This window comes from Atractosteus spatula, chromosome 5 (genome assembly GCF_055471065.1).
Source record: "Atractosteus spatula isolate fAtrSpa1 chromosome 5, fAtrSpa1.hap1, whole genome shotgun sequence".
In the NCBI taxonomy this organism is placed as follows: Eukaryota; Metazoa; Chordata; class Actinopteri; order Semionotiformes; family Lepisosteidae; genus Atractosteus; species Atractosteus spatula.
In genome coordinates, this window is record NC_142710.1 from 37,380,414 (window position 1) to 37,387,271 (window position 6,858).

The following is a 6,858-nucleotide window of genomic DNA, read 5'->3' on the forward strand; positions in this document are numbered from 1 at the left end:
ACGAGAACGAGCCCATATGAAGACTGCCCTACAACGTGAATCTTCTTGCATGAGTGCATGACTCCTAGCATGCTGAAAAAGTCGTATTGCATGCGATTTGGGAGATGGCTGTCAGTTAAGACTGACAATGCCTTACAAATGAAAGTGGCCTAGCTTTACCTACTTAAAGAGTGGAGCAGCAATAAATCCTGCCAAATAAGGTAAAAAGAGCAGCTATGGTAATGCATGTATGAATAGAAAGCTGTTAGCCCCTAAACCCACGAACCACATGTTACTAAGCATCTTTCAGGACTCTATGCAGACGACACAATCCAGAAGGGAGTGAACACACACAGGGGGGAGACGAGGAAGTGGGCTGGTAGAGGAACCGTGACGAAGGTGCTCCAGGGGCGTGGTCCAGGCGAACAGTCCCAAAGGGAGTCCAAAGGGAAGTCCAGTGCAGGCAAAGGTCCAGAACTGGGTGATAAATCCAAGACAAACAAAACAAAGTTAAAAGCCGGAGCAGGATCCGGCGAGGGGTTGTAGACAGACGAGACAAAGTTGAAAACCGGAGAGGGATCTGGCGAAGGGTCGGGGGGAAAAAGGGGGAACAGAACCAGGCGCTCCTGGTCCCGGGCTCGGCTGGTTCAGGACACCTAGGAGGCGAATACCACCCGAGCCACGGACATAGGGCGATTCGGTGATAGGCGAGCCTCCGGGCGTCTGTGTTCCAACGCAGAACCCGGAACAGAGTGAGCGTCTGGCTTTTAAAGGTGGGCTGGAACAGGGAGCAGGTGCACAAAATCAACTAAAAAGTGAACAAGCCGGAGTGCCCTTAAGGGGGAGGGACTACAATCGTGACACCACAATGCTTCTCCAGTCTCCAAACCCATTGACTACAAAACAAGCTCATCGAATCCAGTGTAGTAGAAATCTGTGTAAAGATCAGGGAGCCAAGGCTTAAATGCCTGCTGTAATTGGATGCCAGTTGTCTGCTGGACAGGGGTTTCTTTAAGGGACCAAAGAGATGGAAATTACTGGGAATCAGGGCTGTGAGCTGTGCGGTCCAGCACCTCCTACTTGTAACACTGCAAACATCAGAGATTCATATTGCTTATTAACAAACATCAGCTTGTTTCTTTACCACACTGGGATCATTAACCCTTATTAAAAAAGATCAGAAGGTACAGCAGACATCACAATCTCATAAACACCGTACAGTGTAGCATAGCTTGGCCTGTTTTATCTTCCAAGAACCAAACCCCTTGGTAATTTTCTATCATTAGAATAAGTCACTATTCTCGATATTGATGTGTACTGTACAGGTAATGTATACAGTGTATACAAATGTGTACAGGTAATAAATTGGATTAGTTTATATTTAACATCAGTTCACAGAAACACAGATTGAGGCTTACAGGATGTAGTAGACTGCACTCAATGTAATAATAATAATTCCTTACACTTATATAGCACTTTCTGGACACTCCACTCAAAGCGCTTTACAGGTAATGGGGACTCCCCTCCACCACCAATGTGCAGCATCCACCTGGATGATGCGAAGGCAGCTATAGTGTGCAGCAGTACTTTCACCACACACCACCAGCTATGAGTGGGGAGGAGAACAGAGTGATAAATAACCAATTCAAAGATGGGGATTATTATAGATGTGTCCAATTAACTATCACCAACCTTACCTTCATTGTTAGTTTTTGAAATAATTAATCTTGTGTATGGCATGTGTGGGCAGGAGACGGCATGTCATGCCATGTTTCGTTGCCTAAGAGGAACGAGGGATAATAGCCAATCAAACCCAACCTTCATGCCTTTGGGAGGAGGGAGGAATTTGGAGCACCTCATGTGAAATAGGGAAATAGGGAGGAGATACACACTCTATATGGAAGGGACCCCAGACTGGAATAGAACCAATGAACCCAACTCATATCTCATTCTTTCTCCAAGGGAGCTTTTAAAAGAGTTACAAAGTCACATCTCTTAGTACATATTTTATTATTTTGATATATTTCAGATGTTTTCTAAAACATGTGCTGTATATGTATCACCAAAACTTCAAAGATAAGAAAAATTGATAGGTGGTGATTGGTCAGAGGCTGCAAATTTAGATTACCGATCAACAAATTAAATTGGTCCTGTGTTCATTTCATCCAGTTTAGCAAACCATTTCCCTTGACACAGAGCGTGACAATTATACAGCACACTACTGAAGAAGATCTTATCTGTCTACACAGAAAAAAAAACATTCTGGAATATGTCTTCTCTTTTTCGGGCCTCACTGAAATTTGGATGGTTTTATTAATGAGAAGTAGGAACTTCACAGTACTAAACTACATGCCATACTTGATTTAATCATGAAACCATTATATTTAATTATTATATTTCAATTGCATATTGTCTTTTCCAATACAACAATATCGATCCACTGCATGCTGTGCAGTATTACTGAATGTTAGTTCCACCTTTGCTTCCACTCTTGGAGTACAAAACACAAGTACAGGAGCATGCTTTATTGAACACAACCCAAGTGAACTCTGACTGTTGCCCCATCCATTGATGGATATTATCAGATAACGAGCACCTTTGGAGTTTGGTTTCCATAGCTGATAAAACCAAGGTTTACAATACTTTTAAGTAAATGTGTGTGAGAACCAGTGCTTAATTTACTATAGGTATTCTAAATTTAACCTGAGGAGGCAGGACTGTCGAGTGGGTAATATTTATTTCATATTGTTTCATGATCTCGGAAAAGGAAAAAGCAAAATGGTGTGACCTGCATTTTATCAAGAAGAGTTTCACATGGATTTTAATTTACAGCAACATGGGATTCAATATACTTTATTATTTTAAAGCATACTTAAATTTGCTTAATTTTTTTTAGAGTTTAGTGGATGCCCTGACTCCTATTTACCAATCAATTCCAGAACGCTGTCACACACTAAAACAACTTTTCCACATTAAATGCCCATTACATGATTTTATAATAGTTTTATTGTGGTGTTCTTGAGTTTCAACATGACTTGACTACACATTGCTACATTGGACTACCTATATGAATTAATATAGTCCTGTTACCCAAAATAAAAAGCTGTTGGGTGAAATTCAGAATATCTTTCTTTATGTCTTTTATTAAGAGTGATCCTGAAGGTTTTGTACTGTGTTAGGTGTTGTCTTTGTTGTCTGGTAAGGGCATTGCTCTCTGTGTTATTCAATTTCACTTTTAAAGTGATGTTCTAAAGGGGAAACAGAAATTCTTGCAGGCTCCATTTACTCCTTTGCCTTTATTGCCAGACATTTTCAAAGCCCTTTGGACTTCGCAGTATTTTCTTTTATCTCTAAATAACAATTTGTTGTGACTGCTTTGAAATAGCGACTATGTTAAGAGAAGAAGGGCACTTCAGGTAAATGTCTAACATAGTTACACTGTATAGGTATACTGTAGGATTATTTTTTACATAACCCTTTTTTACCTTCAGGCACCATCACACTGCCTGCAAAAACTCAAATCTATTGGAAAGTTACTTAATACACTTAATTAAGTGATTATATTATTTATATTATTATCATGAATTACAGTACGTAGTATATGCATTCACTACCACAAGTATAATCCGTACAGTGGCAACAGATGCATTGCACCTGATCATTAACCTTTGAGCCCTAGATGCCCCACACTGTTCCAGTGCATCCCCACAAATGTTTAATAGAAAAGTGTGAGAAATAGAAGACCCACACCATAGCTTTCATATTCTCATCTTGCAAGAAAGCCATTGCTGCACAAACAGCATAAGAATGTGTGATGTTCTGTTGGAATGTTGTTATATTAGGATGAAGTCACAGGAAAGGCACTGAGTAAGGTCCCAGGGCTTGAACAATGTACTGTAGCACCCTGTAGTCAGTAGTATATCATCAATCATTACAAGTCTTGATACAGTATGTAACAACTAGACACCCCTGTACTAACCGTCACAGCTGGACATCTCCCTATCAATGCTGGAAAGGTGTCATGACTTGCGGTCTTCCAGATCATGGCCAACCATTGATAGACTGTGTCTGGGTGTAAAATCTGCCAGGTTGCTTAATGTGACAGTAAGCAACAGGCTTCACATTCAACAGCTTAAATCCCCTCATCTGCAACCTCTCAACTTTCACTAATGAGCTGGATTAGTTCTTATGCAACAGTCAAAGTCACTTGAGTGTATTAGGTCTTGAGTGATCAATTAATCCACATATCTCCAAATGTCCAAAATAAAGAGGATGTGATAAGTTCCTTTTTTATCAGCAATCCTGAAATACATTGTCTGAGTGAAACTTATTCCAGCATTGAAAGATCTGTAGATCAAGGAAACCAGAGCAGTCAGAGAAAACCCACATGAACACGGGCAGAAATCACAAAACCCAGTCATAATAGTGACCATGCAGGTTTCATTTACTGTATATTTAGGGTCTGCACTGTACAGTATGTCACAATGTCTACTCTAAGAAAGGAAGATTTACTAACAAGGTTTTGATTTATGTTGTTATCACTTGCATCACTGACACTTGCATCAGAGAGCACTAGCAAATATTGTGGATTGTAGCATAAACTGCTTGATGTGATAAGCTCTTATTTTGGAATGAACCTGCAGATTGTAGGTTTAGGCCTTGTCCTAAAACATGATATGACTTGTTTTCATAGGACACAGTTCAGGTTAATCTGGCCATTTCGGTAGTTGGAAATTGGGGATGTTACTAATTATAACTTTTTCCCTTAATATTTGGAAAGTCTTTCCGTGGTGAATTCCAAATAAGTTTATCAGAATTATAGCAAATAAATATCTCAGTTTATCTGTCATCTAAATTTTAGTACAGATAAAGATAACAAATTGGTTGAATAGCATTGTTTTGTATTGCCTCATGCAAGTACAAATATTTTACAATACTGGTTTTGGAAGACAAGTTATTAGAAATCCACAATTTATAGATTGTATTTAAGAGCAAACATAGAAACAAACAAAAAAACATAAGTGCATTTATGTTTTGAACAAAAATTAAATTTCCCCAACTAAGTCAGCAGCTGTATCACCCTGCAACTCACAACTGTCAACCCACTGAAGCTCAGGTGATATGAGCCTGGCCAGTACCTGGATGAAAGACCTCCTGGGAAAACTAAGGTTGCTGCAGGAAGAGGTGTTAGGAGGATCAGTAGGGAGCACTCGCTCTGAAGTCTGTGCCAGTCCTAATTTCCCTGTATACTGATGGGGGTCACTATATTTTACAAAAAGACACTTTCCTTCAGAATGTGAAACCAAAGTCCTCACTCTCCTTAGTTATTAAAAATCCCATGGGGTTTCTTGATAAGAGTAAGGGTGTTAAAGATGTTGTCCTGGCCAAATTCCCCCCTGACCTTTACCAGTCATGGCCTCCTAATATACCCATCTATGAATTCTGGCGCACTATGGCTACTGTCGCAAAATCCAGGTAGATGCAGCACATTGGTGGTGGTTGAGGGGAGTCATATGACCTGTAAAGAGTTTTTATATCAGAAAAGTGGTATATGTGTAAGGATTATTATTATACAAAATAACATCAAGCATGGTGAGATCATTCAATGATAAATTAAGCTTCAAAAAGGCTCTAGATTTCCATAAATTCACATAATTCTTTTTTAGTAAGTCGCTTTGCAAGACAAACACCTGGCTCTGCTCTGACCAGCTGAAAAGTGAACATCTTGAATTGACTTTGTTTTAGCAAGCTGATTTTGGTGTAGAGAGAAAATCAGCACAGTAGTGATGCTGGGCTAAAGTCTGTCCTGTTAATTAAAGGTTTCTTTCTGGATGACACCGGAATAGACCCTTGAGAATTAATACGTGTTTCAGTCTCTTATCAACGTATAAAGGCTAATCGTTTCATCACCTGAACTACAAGCGTCTCTCTAGCACTGGAGAAGATCCAATCAGGAAAGATGGAAAGGGTGTTTAATAGGGTGATGCTTTATTGTTCTGGAAATTTTTCTTTCAGCTTTAGAGCATTGTTATCTTTTGTTATTCTTCTTATAGTATTTTCTAGTGTAAGAAGTGGTGATCAAGAGACCAGATTATTTCTGGGGTTGCAAGCTCCCAGGAATCTCTCTTATCCGTTCAGTGTATTGAGACTGGGATCTGCAATGCAGCTGGCTTTAGACAAGCTAAATTCTAATCCTGCCTTCCTTACAAACTACACTCTGGACTTTGTGTATGCAGACTCAAACTGCGATTCCAAGACTTCACTCAGTTCCTTCATTGACCAAGTGTGGAAGTATAACATCTCAGCACTCTTTGGTCCTCCTTGTGCAGAGGAAGCAGAGGTAAGGAGGTAAAATTTGATACTAAATGTGCTGTATAAGCTTGTTTGAATCCTGACATTTTGAATCCTGTGTAAGCCTATGTTGTCTTACATGAGTTTCTCTGTGACACCTTTGACTTCTATAAAAGCAAACTGATTGCTAAAAAGCAAGCTTTTATATCCTGCTTTTGTTCTGAAGTAGTTTAATGGGTTGCTTAATTACTGAGCCATGTAATGAAATTTTTTATCTGAAGAAAAATGGGTAAAATGTATGAATAATTTTTTACACATTGTACCATATCCTAAGAATACCTTACTTTATTTTATATATTAGTTAGTGACTCTGAAGAATCTATGCTATCTTGTGAACAGTTTTGAAGTCAGAGTTGCCATTAAGGTTCATTTTAAACTAAATGTTCCCTGAAGTTTATGAGATTGCAAGTTTTCTATTTAATAAATTGTTTTAACCATCATATTCTCTAGAATAAACTGTATCTGACAAACCCAAAGACTGCTTGTGTTGAACAACAGCTTCAGAGGTGATTGGTTTTCTTTTAACAG